At 42.1% G+C, this 17287-nt stretch overlaps 1 protein-coding gene across 2 annotated transcripts in view; it reads left to right on the top strand.

The window, feature by feature from the left end:
• Positions 1–2366: 2366 nt before the first annotated feature.
• LOC108267242 (NACHT, LRR and PYD domains-containing protein 7) overlaps positions 2367–17287 on the top strand; it is a 32179-nt gene continuing 17258 nt past the window's right edge. Inside the window, exons 1-2 of one of the 2 annotated variants that reach the window (XM_053678506.1) lie at positions 2367–2500; positions 5822–6013. The gene's annotated coding sequence lies outside the window, so the exon portion shown is untranslated. Of the gene's footprint in view, positions 2501–4690; positions 6014–17287 lie in introns of those variants that run through there. The other variant, XM_053678505.1, reaches the window with a different exon arrangement.

The raw sequence follows: 17287 nt of genomic DNA on the forward strand, positions 1-17287 counted from the left end.
TGTGTCTGTCTGTGTGAGAGACAGTGTGTCTGTGAGACAGAGAGTGTGTCTGTGTGTGTGTGTGTGAGAGAGTGTGTGTGATTGTGTGTGTGTGTGAGAGAGTGTGCGTGTGAGAGAAAGGGTGTGTGTGTGTGAGAGAGAGAGAGGGTGTGTGTGTGAGAGAGAGTGTACGTGTGAGAGAGTGTGTGTGTTTGTGAGAGAGTGAGACAAAGAGTGTGTTTGTAATTATCACTTCATGGGGACATCATCATGTTTACACAGCAACCTCATGGGGACCAAAAACATTAAGGGGACAAAAATCCACGTCCTCACAGGGGTGATGCATTGAAAAGTGTTGAGGAGGCTGTAAATAGACGCCTCACAAATTTTTATCTTTGGCATATAACGCATGATCTGGACAAACTGTGTGTGTGATCGGTTTGGTCTATGTCGCCCCCTTTAGTCTGGAACCGGTATTTATTGGGGGAGGGGCTTGGCCAACCACTTCACACACTCTGCAAATCTAATTTATGCAAATTATGGTACCACCCACTTAGTAAAGGACTGTGGCTAATCTGCATATGCACATTAGCTCTATTACCTGTTAGCAGATTAAAAAGCTTTAAAACAAAGAGGTAATACTTTTAAAGTTTTGTTCAACTGGGCATTAATATTGATATTTGATTACAAGTTAAAATTAACAGAAAATGTAAGTGTACAAAAAGTGACTGGTAAGTTAAAAGCCTAATTAGACTGTTAGAAGGTTAGATTGTTAGCATAAGCTAAACATTAATAAGTTAGAACAGATAGTTATCATGTTTTCCAAATAATTATAAGTCTTAATAATAATTAAAGTTTGAGTTTTTAAATTTTCGCACAGCGAAATTACACTTTTTTAAAATCTCTAAACCAGCGGTCGGGAACCTTTTTGGCTGAGAGAGCCATGAACGCCACATATTTTAAAATGTAATTCCGTGAGAGCCATACAATATGTTTAAAACTAAATACAAGTAAATGTGTGCATTTTATGTAAGACCAACACTTTTAAAGTACAATAAGTCTCTGAATTCTTTTTAATAACGTTGTTGTGCTGTTGCTAACCAATGATGAATAAAGTACTTCTTGGCATTAATGCGACTTCTGGTGCTGCAGGGTTTTGCTGATGGCTTTGTAGTCTGGGTGATACGTGGTGAGGTTAAGCTTCATGCAGGCGTTGAGACTTCCATCCGTTAAACGTGATCGTAGGTTGATCTTAATGTTCTTTAGATGTGAGAAAGACTGCTCACATGCATGCGTAGAGGCAAACATTGTCAGTAGAGCAATACTCACACGCTGCAGTGTGTGCTATGTGACGGGAAGCGCGTTCCAAGTTTTGACAATCAGCTGGTCCGCGGGTTGAAGTTTTTTAATTTCTCCCCACTTGTGTTTGCTCGCCAACTCTGCTTGCTGTCGTGCAAGTCTTCCCAAATCTTCATCCAGTGACTTGAACTTATTCACCGACATGTCTGAGGCCTTCAGGTCAGCAGCTTGTAGCTCAGGATCTCTGACGGAGACACCGGGGCTGTAACTCAGGTCGGCCTGTCCACTGCACACTCGTGTGGATGGGTGATGAACTTAAAAAGACGAGTGCGCTCACGAAATTCTCCAAGATTAGATAGAAGGAGATTAGATGTGAAGCCCGCTAGCTGCTGAAGATCAAGATGTTGAGCAGGGTCACTTGCTGTGCATGCATCTTTAAACTCTCCCAGTTTTTCAAAGTGTAGTAAACGACCTGTTTCAATGTCGGCGATGAAGAGTTCTAGCTTGTTTTCAAATGCAAACACTGCTTGTTGAAGGGATAAGACTGTATTTCCAACGCCTTGCATTTTCACCGTTTCATCGATGCAATTTTATCATTGCATATTAGACACACTGCAGAAGCTGCTCTCTCCACAAAGGCGAATTCCTCTGTCCATTCCTGTCCAGTACGATACTCATCTTTTTTTTTCTTTTAGTCATCTTCTTCGATAAAAGGGTTTCTGCAATTAGCTAGCTGACTACTTGATTAAAAGGAGGGAAGTTTACTTCCTGACCTCACAACGACCCGTGTGCGTTACGCATTATCCAATAAAAATTTGGAGTTGTCCCGGAGGACAGCTGTGATTGGCAACCATGAACATGAGCGGTAGGAAATGAATGGATTGAAATACATGAGAATGTTTTATATTTTTAACGTTATTATTATTTTTTTAATTAAAGATTTGTCTGCGAGCCAGATGCAGCCATCAAAAGAGCCACATCTGGCTCGCGAGCCATAGGTTCCCGACCCCTGCTCTAAACAGTAAAACGAAATCCGAAAGTCGGGTTATGGCGGAGTGTAGTTTTTTTTGACTGCACTAATAGTTCGTAAACACCACACAGGAAGTAGGAAAAGAACTACATTTCCCATCTGCCCTGGCTGTCACAGGCTAATAGCACCAGCTGCTTTCCATTGCCCTAATGAGTGATTCTACTGCTGCAACGAGACCAAATGCAACGAAAGGTAAGTTATTATTATAATTTGTTTTGCAGTTTGTAATTTTATTTCCCTGCTTTAAGACTTTATTTATAATTGAATCACAATATTAAAGTAATTGTTATGCTAGCGGACTTTACTAGCCAGAGTTAGCACACACTTTAACCAATCCAGCACATTAGTAAGTACAATAAGTTAATAAAATGAAGTTAATATATTAAATAGACTTTGGTGGTTGTCATGTCATGTGAATATTTAGTGTTATACCGACTTCTGTAACTAGCTTCACCATGTAACGGATAGTTCGGTTATAAATAGCAGAGTCAGGCTTCCTAAATAGTTATCGATCTGAGCGCTGGATTGAGTTTAAAGCCTCTGAAATCGAGGACAGGGTGGACAGTAGTCTGGACCGAGCCGAGCTCATTAGTTCCAGTTATTAGTTTGTTATGAATCTGTAAAGCGCTGGGCGGTGGTGTGATGTGCTTCGATGTTGTAACTACAGCGCGCTCCTTTTATTCTGCGTCTCTAAACACCGCAGCTGAGCTGTGATCTGTGTGTAGAACAGGTTCTCACTCAGCACAGTTATTAGCAAGCACGGATATGGTTATTTTCTTACTCAGAACATCACTAGGGACTGAAAATCTCAATATATTAACATTTTCTTTAGAGGTAAAATGGCACGAAGGTGGAAGAAGAATAATTATAACTAGACCAGTACATTTCCTGAAGAAAATGTGAGCGGTGCTTGCCGTGGTGGAATTGGGACAGGGCGCCAATACATTCAAGAGCCGCCCACGTAGGGTGCCAATACTTTCGAGAGCCGGACAGATAGGGTGCCAATACTTCTGAGAGCTGAACAGATCGTGTGCCAATACATTTTCGAGCTGAACGTGTACGGAGGCAAAACTTTTAGAGCTTTCTCTTTAGAGGGCCAATACTTTCGAAACTCAATGCAAGTCTATGGGAAATTTTCTGACTTTGAGCTTCCGTACCGGGAATTCCAGCATTCCGATTGCTTCCAAAAGTCATAGCACACATCTCCTCAATAAGCCGATCGATTTGGCACATCACCCGTCGATCTCTGAAAAACGGCGCGGGACTAGTTACGAGCTGAAAAAAAAGTGGAAGAAGGATAATAGTTATAACTGGACCGGTACATTTCCTGAAGAAAATGTGAATGGTGCTTGCGTTGGCGAAACAGGGACAGGTGCCAATACTTCCGAGAGCCGACGGCGTAGGGCGCCAATACTTTCGAGAGCCGGACAGATATGGCACCAGCACTGTTAGAGCCTGCCGGGTAGTGCGCCAATACTTTTTAGAGCCGACCTTCAAGGGCTCCAGTACTTTTGAGAGCTGGCCATGCGGGGTGCCAATACTTTTGAGAGCGGGCCAGAAAGGGTGCCAATACTTCTGAGAGCCGAACAGATCGTGTGCCAATAAATTTTATAGCCGAATGTGTACGGAGGCAAAATTTTTAGAGCTTTCTCCTTAGAGGGCCAATACTTTCGAAACTCAATGCAAGTCTATGGGAAATTTTCCAACTTTCAGCTTCCGTAGCAGGAATTCCGGCATTCCGATCGCTTATAAAAGTCATAGCACACATCTCCTCAATAAGCTGATCGATTCCACACCTCACCCGTCGATCTCCGACAAACGGTGCGGGACTAGTTACACTCCAAAAAAAAGTGGAAGAAGAAGAATAATTATTATAATAATAACTAGATCGGTACATTTTCTTCAGAAAATGTGAGTGGTGCTTGTGTGGCAAAATTCAGATTGGGCACCAATACTTTTGAGAGCCAACAGCGTACTTTTTAATACTTTCGAGAGTCGGACGAATAGGTTGCTAGGGGGGTTTAGCATGATGCTTGCATGTTTTAGCATCATGCTAGCATGTTTTAGCATCATGCTAGCATGTGTTAGCATCATGCTAGCATGTATGTGCACATTTTCGCATCATGCTAGCACGTTTTAGCATCATGCTAGCATATTTTAGCATGTTTTAGCATCATGCTGGCATGTTTTAGCATCATGCTGGCATGTTTTAGCATCATGCTGGCATGTTGCTAGCATGTGTCAGCACTATACCGGCCGTGTAGGGTGCCAATACTTTTAAAGCTGGACAAATAGGGCGCAAATACTTTTGAATGCCGGACTCGTAGGGCACCAATACTTTCGAGAGCTGGATGCATCGGGCACTAATATATTCGAGAGGCGAAAGCGTAGGGTGCCGATACTTTCGAGTGCTGGACGCTAAGGGCGGCAATACTTTTGAGAGCCGACAGCGTAGGGCGCCAATACTTTCAAGAGCCAGACAGATGGGGCGCCAGCATTGTTAGAGCCAGCTGTGTAGTGCGCCAATACTTTTTAGAGCCAGCCGTCAAGGGCGCCAGTACTTTTGAGAGCTGGCCGTGCGGGGTGCCAATACTTTTGAGCGCCAGCCATGCGGGGTGCCAATACTTTTGAGCGCCGGCCGGATAGGGTGCCGATAATTCTGAGAGCCGAACAGATCGTGTGCCAATCCTTTTTAGAGCCGAACGTGTACAGAGGCAAAACTTTTAGAGCTTTCTCCTTAGAGGGCCAATACTTTCGAAACTCAATGCAAGTCTATGGGAAATTTTCAGAATTTGAGCTTCCGTACCGGGAATTCCGGCATTCCGATCGCTTATAAAAGTCATAGCACACCTCTGCTCAATAAGCCGATCGATTCAACACCTCACCCGTCGATCTCCGACAAACGGTGCGGGACTAGTTACGTTCCAAAAAAAAGTGGACGAAGAATAATAATAACTGGAACGGTACATTTCCTGAAGAAAATGTGAGTGGTGCTTGCGTTGGCGAAACAGGGACGGGTGCCAATACTTTCGAGAGCCGACAGCGTAGGGCACCAATACTTTCCAGAGCCGGACAGATATGGCACCAGCATTGTTAGAGCCTGCCGTGTAGTGCGCCAATACATTTTAGAGCCGACTGTCAAGGGCGCCAGTACTTTTGAGAGCTGGCCGTGCGGGGTCCCATTACTTTTGAACGCCGGCCAGAGAGTAATAATAATAATAATAATTATTATTATTAAGTATGCAAGGGAACAATATTAGTGCTTTTGAAAGCACCACTAATTAAATGATCCATAGAATTAACCTGCATAAAAAATGACGATGTCTGCATAGTTTTTCTTCAAAGTGTACTTTCATTGTACTTGAAAATTGAGGTATAAAGTATTTGTCCACTTGAACATTTACATCTGACCGTTAACAATAAAAATTCTGTGCAGAGCTATCATATTTGTAGAATTTGATGTTGAATATTCGGTCACTGAATACTTCTCTCTTTCTCTCGTTGTGTATTGAGTATTGATGCTGCAAAAGAAGACGGATCTTTTGGTAGGCTGGTTAATGATGACCACAAGCACCCAAATGGCAGAATGCAGAAGACTGAAGTGGATGGAAGCCCACATCTTGGTCTGTTTGCTTTAACAGACTTTAAAGAAGGTGATGAATTACCTGCAATTACGGAGGAGGAGTCTGGCCTTGGCGTAGCAAGGTATGCAGGGTATCTCCCTCTCTGTTTTCACAATTTAAAAATTATTAAAAGATAAACATTGTCTTATCCGGCAGTGTTGCGATTCATTTTTGTTGCACAACTAATTTTGTGCTTGTGCATTAACAATAAAATTAGACATTATTGTTCATCTGATCTGCTTCAGGTATTTTACTGCCACGTTTAAGCATGAACTACAAAACGTGTGTGTCTGAATGCACCGTAATTATCCCAAAGTCTTCCAAAGTATCCCATATCTAACCCTGAAATCACAAACTTAATTCCTATAGTGAAATAATTATTGTTTTTGTCGTATTGAACAGCATGTTTGCTTTCTGTTATATAATCTTGTCTGTTAATAGTTACCATACGGAGTCCCCACAAAGCATGTTTTATTCAGGTGTGTGTGATGGAGTCTTGTGATAGCTGAATAGATATGTGAATTTAGAACAGTGTCCCCATAGGTCACTTAAACCTGAACTGTGTTATTACTGTGAATTCGTTCTGAATGCACCGTAATTATCCCAAAGTCTTCCAAAGTATCCCATATCTAACCCTGAAATCATAAACTTAATTCCTATAGTGAAATAATTATTGTTTTTGTCGTATTGAACAGCATATTTGCTTTCTGTTGCATATTCCTCTTTTAGATTTTCCAAATGTCTATTAAATATGCAGATTATGGAGGGGGACACTGCTGAGAGCAATGGCCAGGAGAAACAGCAGCCATCACAGTCTACACCTTTTCTGGATCATAAATATTAGAATTGTGTAGTTTGCTGGCACTTTTAATCCTGCCTTTCAATCACACCTCTCCATAAAGCTTCAGTGTGCTACCCATTTACATGTTTAGGCTGCCTGGAATCAAAATTAGCTACCTCAACATACATTATTAAGTTGTTACTGTCACTTTTTAGCTTAGTCAGTTAAGTGGATATAGAATTGTGCTTATGACATTTGGTTGTGTGTCTGTGTTTGGCTAGTATCTTTATTTTTCTCAATATGTTTAACTTTGAGCTGGCTATATGTAGTAAGCAGAAGTGTTATGTCAAACTTAAATGAGTCCAAGTTCATTCATGGCACATGTGAGCTTAGTAGTTGTGCACTTTAATGGGCAAATATTTGTTGTCTTTTACAGTAAAGAAGCTCAAGACTCAAGTTGTCTTTATAATGTTGAATAGACAGGGTTTTTTCATCTTACTGACAATTTTTCACTTGATTAGAGATCCAGACCAATAAACAAATCCTTCATGCAGCTAAAATATCAAAAGGATGAGTTTCTTTGTCATTTTGACTTGCCAAAATGACTGGGGATAGTGTTAATTTGTGATGCATGCCTGTGATAAATAAGTGAGGTTCAGTACAGCAAGCACCTCTACTTTCTATTCCACAAAAAAAATTGTATACTTTGGAGCAGGAAATGAAAAGCTTCTTAGAATTATAGCCTCAAAACTAATAATAGCACTGGTAACACCTTCCTTAACAAGTTCCTAGGTTTCTCAAAAGGTTCCTCTGTTGGAAATAGAAAGCTCCAAAGAAATGTAGTCTGTTATCTATTACGTGCAGATATTGAAATTTGTGTAAGAGAGCTTTTTGAAACCAAACTTTCACTGATTGCATATTTCACAAATAAGGCTAAGAGTCCTTCGTATAAACAATTAAGAACAACTGTTCAATTTAATTTCATGAGAAGCTTAAACCTTCAAATAGAGAAAATACACATCATATCTGCTTTACAGACAGCCCTCTAAATTAGACATACTTAGTTTGTAATTTTGTATAAATAGAGTTTTTTAAAACCATGTCCCCTTGTTGAACTACCTGATCTGTGTGTATGCAGATTAACTATGTAGTGATGTCCCCTCTACAACATGAAAACCAGTTAATTTTCTGTGTATGAAAATTAGCTATCTAGTGATGTCCCCACTACAACATGAAAACCAGTTAATTTGCTGTGCATGCAAATTAGGTCCCCATTAATGATGAGTTCTTGTTATGTCCACATTAGGTGACAACTGACACGCCCCCATACCATGGGCACTGGCACGCCCCTATACCATGGACACTGACACGCCCCCATACCAACTGACACGCCCCCATACCATGGTCACTGACACGCCCCCATACCAACTGACACGCCCCCATACCATGGACACTGACACGCCCCCATTCCATGGACAATGACACGCCCCCATTCCATGGACAATGACACGCCCCTATACCATGGACAGTGACACGCCTCATACCATGGACAGTGACATGCCCCTATACCATGGGCACTGGCACGCCCCTATACCATGGGCACTGGCACGCCCCCATACCATGGACACTGACATGCCCCCATTCCATGGACACTGACACGCCCCCATTCCATGGACACTGACACGCCCCTATACCATGGACAGTGACACGCCCCATACCATGGACAGTGACACGCCCCTATACCATGGACAGTGACACGCCCCTATACCATGGGCACTGGCACGCCCCTATACCATGGACACTGACACGCCCCCATTCCATGGACACTGACACGCCCCCATTCCATGGACACTGACACGCCCCCATTCCATGGACACTGACACGCCCCTATACCATGGACAGTGACACGCCCCTATACCATGGACAGTGACACGCCCCTATACCATGGACAGTGACACGCCCCTATACCATGGACAGTGACACGCCCCTATACCATGGACAGTGACACGCCCCTATACCATGGACAGTGACACGCCCCTATACCATGGACAGTGACACGCCCCTATACCATGGGCACTGGCACGCCCCCATACCAACTGACACGCCCCCATACCATGGACACTGACACGCCCCCATACCATGGACACTGACACGCCCCCATACCAACTGACACACCCCCATACCACGGACACTGACACGCCCCCATACCACGGACACTGACACGCCCCCATACCACGGACACTGACACGCCCCCATACCACGGACACTGACACGCCCCCATACCACGGACACTGACACGCCCCCATACCACGGACACTGACACGCCCCCATACCATGGACACTGACACGCCCACATACCATGACAGACGCTAGCTTTTGGATCTGACTCTGATCACAGCTTGGATGGTCCTTTTCCTCTTTGGCTCGGAGAACACGACGGTTGTTTTTACAAAAACTATTTAAAATGTCGACTCATCAGACCACAAAACAAGATTCCAATGTGCTACTGTCCATCTTAGATAAGACCGAGCCCAGAGAAGTGGTCGGAGCTTCGGGACAATGTATGGCCTCTGCTTTACATAGTAAAGCCTTAACTTGCTTTTGTGGATGCAGCGGCGAATGCTGTCGACTGACTAAGGTTTACCAAAGTATTCCCGAGCCCATGTCAGGATCTTCATTACAGACTCATGACGGTTTTTAAGACAGTGACATCTGAGGGAGCGGAGATCACGCGCATTCAATTCAATTCAATTTTATTTGTATAGCGCTTTTTACAATAGACATTGTCTCAAAGCAGCTTTACAGAATATCAACACGGTATACAGATATTAAAGGTGTGAATTTATCCCAACTGAGCAAGACACTGAGTGGCGACGGTGGCAAGGAAAAACTCCCTAAGATGTTTTAAGAGGAAGAAATCTTGAGCGGAACCCGACTCAGAAGGGAACCCATCCTCATCTGGGTAACAACAGATAGTGTGAAAAAGTTCATTATGGATTTATATGAAGTCTGTATGGCGTTAGGAGCAGCCGTAGTCCCAGCAGTCTGGAATTAGAGAAGATTTGAGCTCCATCCAGAGGCAGAAAGGATCTGGATCTCTAGTATCTCCATAAATTTGTGTGGGGCTCGGCGAAAGGAGAGAGGGAGAAAAAAGATTATTATGACTGCGAAGTAGTAGAACAGAATCTAGTCAGGGTAGGCTTGAGTAAACAAATACGTTTTAAGCCTAGACTGAAACACTGAGACTGTGTCTGAGTCCCGAACACTAATAGGAAGACTGTTCCATAACTGTGGGGCTCTATAAGAGAAAGCTCTTCCCCCTGCTGTAGCCTTCACTATTCGAGGTACCGTCAGATAGCCTGCATCTTTTGATCTAAGTAGGCGTGGCGGATCAAAGAAAACCAAAAGGTCGCTTAGATATTGTGGCGCGAGACCATTTAGTGCTTTATAGGTTAATAAAAGTATTTTATAATTAATGCGAGATTTTACTGGGAGCCAATGCAGTATTGATAATATCGGTGTGATGTGGTCGTATCTTCTGGTTCTAGTTAGGACTCTAGCAGCTGCATTCTGGACTAATTGGAGCTTATTTATATTCCTACTGGAACATCCAGACAGTATGGCATTACAGTAATCTAATCTAGAGGTGACGAATGCATGAACTGATATTTCCGCATCATGTAGTGACAATATGTTTCGTATTTTAGAAATATTTCTGAGATGAAAGAAGGCTATCCTAGTAATATTATCTATATGAGCATCAAATGATAGGCTGGAGTCAATAATCACTCCAAGGTCTTTAACTGCTGTACATGATGAAACAGAAAGACCATCCAGAGTAACCATGTGATCAGAAAGCTTACTTCTAGCTACACATGGGCCTAATAAAAGTATTTCTGTTTTATCAGAATTAAGTAGAAGGAAGTTAGTTAACATCCAATGTCTAATGTCCTTTACACAATCCTCAACTTTACTAAGCTTCTGTCTGTCCTCTGGCTTCGCTGAGACATACAGCTGTGTATCATCAGCATAACAGTGGAAGCTAATTCCATGTTTACGAATAATTTGACCTAGGGGTAGCATATATAAAGTAAAGAGCAGTGGGCCTGAAACAGAACCCTGTGTAACTCCAAAAGTAACCTCAGTACGCATGGAGAATTCACCATTTACATCTACGAACTGATAACGATCGGTCAGATAAGACCTGAGCCAGGAGAGGACTTTTCCCTTAATACCAACAACATTTTCTAATCTATCAAGTAGAATAGTGTGATCTATAGTATCAAAAGCTGCACTAAGGTCGAGTAACACAAGCAGCGAGACACAACCCTGATCGTAGGTCAGTAGAAGGTCATTTACTACTTTAACTAACGCTGTCTCTGTGCTATGATGAGGTCTAAATCCTGACTGATACATTCCATGAATGTTATTCCTATCTAAGTACGAGCATAACTGCTTTGCTACAACCTTTTCTAAGATCTTAGAGATGAAGGGGAGATTTGATATTGGTCTATAGCTGGACAATTGAGACGGGTCAAGATCAGGTTTTTTAATCAAGGGTTTAATAACTGCTAGAAGTGGTTCAGAAGTGGTTTTATGCCTCGCCCTTTACGCACCGAGATTTGACCGGATTCCTTGAATCTTTTAATTATATTGTGCACTGTAGAAGGTGAAATGACCAAAATCCTACCGATTTGTCTTTGGGGAATGTTCTTCTCAAAGTGTTGGATTATTTGCTGACATATCTGTTGGCAGATTGGCGAGCCTTGACCCGTCCTTACTCTTGAAGGACTCCGCCTTTTTTGAAGACTCCTTATATATATATATGATTAGATGATAATTAGACCTCACCTGTTTCACATCACCTTCTTCTTTCAACTCGTCACATCGCTATTAATCCTAAATGACCCCTGTCCCAACTTTTTTGGAACGTGTTGCAGCATCAATTTCAAAATGAATGTTCATCTTCCAGAAACTTTGCAGTTGATTAGGTAAAACATCAAATACCTCGTCTTTATGTTTTTTGTTTAAATACAAGTCAATGTACATTTACAAATGACTCCTCATTGTTTTATTAGCATTTTCCAGACTGTCCCAACTTTTTCGGTATTGGGGTTGTCTAATGTCATGTTGGCTCGAATTTAGCCTATTACCCAAAAACATTTAAAACTTAACTTAGAAGCCAATACTCACATCTACCTCTGAGCCCAGTTGGAGATGGAAAAAATACACCAGCCGTGAGTGAGAAGAAGCAAGGGTCCAGCTTTATTGTTCCATTCCACTACACGAGATCCACACCGATGAGAATTCTCAGAAGTGATCCCAATATCCTGAGCTTAAGCTCCAGTATTTATACTGTATTTACACACTAGATAACCCATAGGTTTCCAGAAAAGGCCTATTTCACTTACCCATAGAACTGAAACCAGGGGTTTTAATTTACACATAAAATCAGAACCCAGGCATTTCCAACAACCCAGGAAACAAAAACCCAGAGTTTCTAGTTACCTAGGTTTTCAAAAACCAGGATTCTCTTTTACCTAGGTTCTCAAAAACCAGGATTCCCATTTACCTAGGTTCTCAAAAACCAGGATTCTCATTTCCCTAGGTTAAAAAAATGACGTAAGCAAGACGACTAAACAACCGGGAGGGACCTTGGTCTTATCGTTATCTCGAGGGGGGGGGCAGCCACCCTTATAACTGGCTTTCTTCATGGTTCTCTAAAAATTAAGGCTTTCCTTGCGAGACGAGAATCTTCACCATCTGAATCATGAGTAAGTTATATTTTCCTTTTTTTTCCTGTATTTCTCGTTTATAATTTATTTTCATATTTGCACTATATTTCTTAGTTATATATATTTATACTACTTGAAAAGCGGTTTACTGTACTTCCAACTTCTTAATATCATTACAGTTCTACTGTCCTGCATATCCTACTATTCTGTTTTTTATAGAGTTTCTCTATTACTATAAGATATTATTAAAGTTATTCATGTGTGTTTATGTATGTTGTGTCTACTTGCCTGCCCTTGACTGCACGAGTGTGTGTGTGTGTGTTTTTAGCACTCCTCAGCTCGTGCACTTCTTTTTGACTTTTTTTTGACTATTACTGCTCTTAAATTGCTCGTAATTCCAATCCGCCTAATCCCGCTTCTATGTGTCTAGGTGCCGGTGCCCGTCGTCAGTCCCCTCTCTCTCCGTTACTGGACCTGGATCAGGGTTTGGACCTGGATCTGGACACTCATTACCAGCTTGTGCATCTCACTGCTGATATCATGATGCTACTTAACTATCTTCGCAGCACCCCCCCCAAGAATGGAGATCCGGGGTTCCCCCCTCTTCTTCGGTACAGAATCTGCCCCACGAACGTGCGTGTTGACGCCTCTACACAGTCAGACCCAGAACCCCCCTCCAGCTTCCAATCCGAGGATGATGATGTTGTCTTCTCCGATCCGGGCCCCGACCATCCGTCCCTCTTCTCACCCACCAGTCCGCCCGACTCTCAGTGGTCCGCTCACTTCACCCACCCTGATTTCCCCATGTCCCCAGGATGCACCCCATTTTCCTCCCCCTCTTACTCTCCTCCAGACTACGCACCCACCCGTCCTGTGAATTACCAATAAAATTACATTTTTACTCATACTCAATCTCCCTCGTGTTTATTTCATGTCATTTTTATCCACAACATTTCCCTCCTCTGAGGCTATGAAGCCTCATACAATACTTTAATTAAGCGTGGAGGAACTGATTCTGCCGCACCCCATGGCCGTCCCCCGCTAGCTGTCGGAGGATTACTCTAACGAGGCCATAATCCCTGCGCCCGTCCCCGTTCTCAAATGGGTCCCTTAAATTAACCACTTCTACGCAACACTGATCCGAGACATGTGTAGATGTACCTCGTTATAACTCTTAACCCTTAACTTACTTCTCCTTTTATATATATATATCTCATTTTGAATCTAACTACTTTGATTATACCCTACATCGATTATAAGTGTGATTAACTGAGTTTCCCTAATCATTCATTACTACTACTACTGCCGTACGTATGAGTGGCCACTACAGTAACTAACTACTTGATCTACACGTCCCTATCTTTCTCAACTAGGCCTGTCAGCCCACAGTTTTGTATTTGTCGGGACCTGCAGGTTCTTGCTCCCCCTCAAAAACCAAACCCCAGTCTTTTGCAGTCAGGGGTGGGCGAAAAAACCTCTTATGAGGAAAAATTCCCACCCGGCCAGCACTATGTGCTCGGCAGCACCATTATACTTTTCTGTGCCTGATTGCGTCACATCACAAACATTTTATAACATTTTATAACAATACTTGACAGTCTGTTGTATGCAGTATCTGTATCTCTCTGTATGCTGGTTGTCTTCAGCTCAAGCACTTTACGTACTGTAGAGAGCCACCCTTTGGGGAGAGGTTAGGCTAGCACGTACACCCAGGGTATGGATCTTCACATCTTCTCATCCTGTCTGCCACAGAGCAGACCCCCCGTTGACGCTTCGTACCGGACCTTCACGTGTTCCCCACCATCTCGTCATTGGAGGATTGAGCATCCTCCAGGGGTTGCATGTTCTAGTCCGCTGCTTCTAGTCCGCTGCTGCCCTGTAGTCAGCCTTCTCTCGTGGCTCCGGGACTCCCACCTCTGGGTGAACACCTTCGAACACCTCCGAACACCTCCCCCCGTTGAGGCGGTGACGCCTCACACATAACACTGATAACACTGCACTTAGCTGTGTTCCTGTGAATATATAGCTCCATACATAATAGTTAGTGGTCTTATATATGTTTTCCGATTCATCTGCAATTACTCCAGCGGCCGTCCATCATAAGGAACAGACACAGACATGGGTCGACCCATAAGCATTTCATGCGGTGTTAGATACATATTGCTGTTAGTCTGCATGTGATAGGTCATTAGTGCAAGAGGTAGAGCATCTACTGAAATACGTTTAGTATCAGCACAAATTGTATCCAACACAAGTCAGGGTATGCCAGACCCATCCCTGGTCAAGGAAAAAAAAAAAATAAATAATAATCTTGAGCACACTTCAGGTGACCCTCCATCGTTGCCTGCAAGTACAGAGATCATTCCTCTACCTTCCCCCTCGCACACTGGCTAAGATCATGGGCAGCTGTAATACATACAGCAAGAAGTGCAGTCAGAATTCAATTAAACTATTTGTTTGATAAGTGGCGTTCCAAAGGGTTTTTTTCTTCCCTAGAACCTTATTGCATTCAAACAACTCCAAACAGACGACACAATCCATGGGCCTAAACGTCAGTATTTATATTTTTTAACAATTCTATCCTTTTGTTCTAGCCAATTGGGCAGAACAGGGTGTTCATAATGTTTCTGAAATTTCCGATCCGAAACTTTTAAGCTCAAGGAAATACGAATTTCGGTTGGGCAATCGTGAGTGTTCTCAGTGTCTGGCTCCACAGAATTCAGAATTAATTACACCATTACAACACTACAGCTGGTAAGTTAGGCACACTAACAGGTTTAAGAATTTTAGTTCGGGTGGCACATCGATTAACCCCATATCCCCATATCATGTTCTTTCAAAATAGAAATGACCTGGTGTGATAAACGTAAGATCGATGTGTGAGAGAGCAATTTTCCCAATGATCCGCACTAAGAGAGCATCTCCAGCCTGGCAATCCTTGTGCCACCAAATCCATTGTTTTCAATACATAAATTTCAGCCCTGTAAGCGCCCCATTCTCCTGAGCCGGGACCCCCCCAGCAGCACCCAACCCCTTCAGTCACATGTAAGACACAGTCTTTGTTGTAGTTTTGCCAGCCATAGTTCAGGTGCAAAGCATAAGTTCATTCAATGTCAGGCTTGTCCAAAGAACACCTGGATCTCAGGATGTTGTCCTGTAGTGAACAATCAGTGATCCACTGCAGACCATACTTGATGACGTCCAGGAACATTTGTTGTGCTTTTATGGGGCGGAGGATGACCCCAATCATGTCCTGACGGCCTTGGGAGCGTGCAAGGGAGTCTATGACCACAGAGGAGTACACCACAGGGGAGCCCACAGCCCCCTTAGGAGACGCTTCCAGGTGTACTACTGATCTAGGAATTGTTAAGAGGAATAATGGCCTTGAGCTCTTACATGCAGTCATTTGGAAAAAGCGCTGATCAATAATAATATCATGTGGAATGGAATTACAGTTATAGGTTACAATTGGGACATCTTATATATATATACATATATATATATATTCTATATACATCATACTATAAATAATGGTTACTGGGTGGGTTGGTTGTATCGCAAAACTTATCGCTTTTGTTATCACAGCTTGCTGTAATAATGGTAATTGGGCATGTCCTTTCATCCTACCTCTGAGGATCAAAGATATTGTTTACAGGACAATAGTACTGGAAACTGGAGACAGACAACTGGGAACACACAACTGCAAAACCCATCATTAAATGTTCAATTTATGCATCAGATCTAGGCCTTAAAACAGTGAATATTTATCGTGATTTACTATACCCTGATTTTAATAAAGCAGGAAGCTATTAAAAACAATTCAAAATGAGGAGTTCAGTTTTTAACGTGTTAAGACTTCTGATGTTTACAGATCACTCAAGTTCGATATAAACACATCACAAGGCCCTGATTGTGTGGAGTCTGTATTTCTAAACTTAGCAGTTGATATTATTTTATCTCTTTTAACTTATCATTTTAATCTTTATTTGACAACGGGGTTATACCAGAAATTTGGAAATCAGCTTTCTTTTTTATTTATTTTATTTTATTAAATTAAATCAGGGACATCCAACTATATTAGATCATTATAGTCCAATAATAAAGCCTCCTGGCCTAGGTCCCTTGTAGAAAGCTTTTTCAGTGAACCGTTCACATGTTATCAGTCTGCAAGAAGTCTAAGGTCATATAAACATATCAGCACAACTGTTGTTTTGAAAGTCTTAAGACAATGTCACGGTACCCTCTGCACTTCCTTGTCTGTTGATTTAGAAGAGGCTCCCAACACAGTGAATCAGGAAATATTGCTGCAGAGATTAAATAATGTTGATCTATCGAATCATTTAAAAAAATTTACTAAAGTAATCTCCACTGCTCTAATCAATCGATTAACACCTCTCTTAAAGGGGTTTTCCACTCTCATGTATAGTTATCCCTGTAAAATAGTTCTAGTCTGTTTACTTTTAAAAGTACAAACCCAATTGACAAAGATACATTCTTATCCCTTCCTGTTTTTCATTTACCAGAAAGATATTGAGAAAGGAAAACAAAATTCCTTTAGTCTGAAAATTTGTGGTGCACACTACCCGAACATATTAATATTCCATCTGTGCTAACGAGTGATAATCCCAATAAGATAGAACTAAAATAGAGTAAATGAGGTTGAGATCTAGATATGCATTCACAGTCCTCTAACCACTTTTACCCCACTAATTTACATTCAAAACAACCTAGTGAATTTGGTTTTATGTGTACAGCACTAGTCTGTAGTCTAAATGGTATACATGCATGTACATGCATTTTGTTTCTTATTAACTTATAACTGTACCAAAATACTGTACTC

Source organism: Ictalurus punctatus, unplaced genomic scaffold, assembly GCF_001660625.3.
Source record: "Ictalurus punctatus breed USDA103 unplaced genomic scaffold, Coco_2.0 Super-Scaffold_100, whole genome shotgun sequence".
NCBI classification, from domain to species: Eukaryota; Metazoa; Chordata; class Actinopteri; order Siluriformes; family Ictaluridae; genus Ictalurus; species Ictalurus punctatus.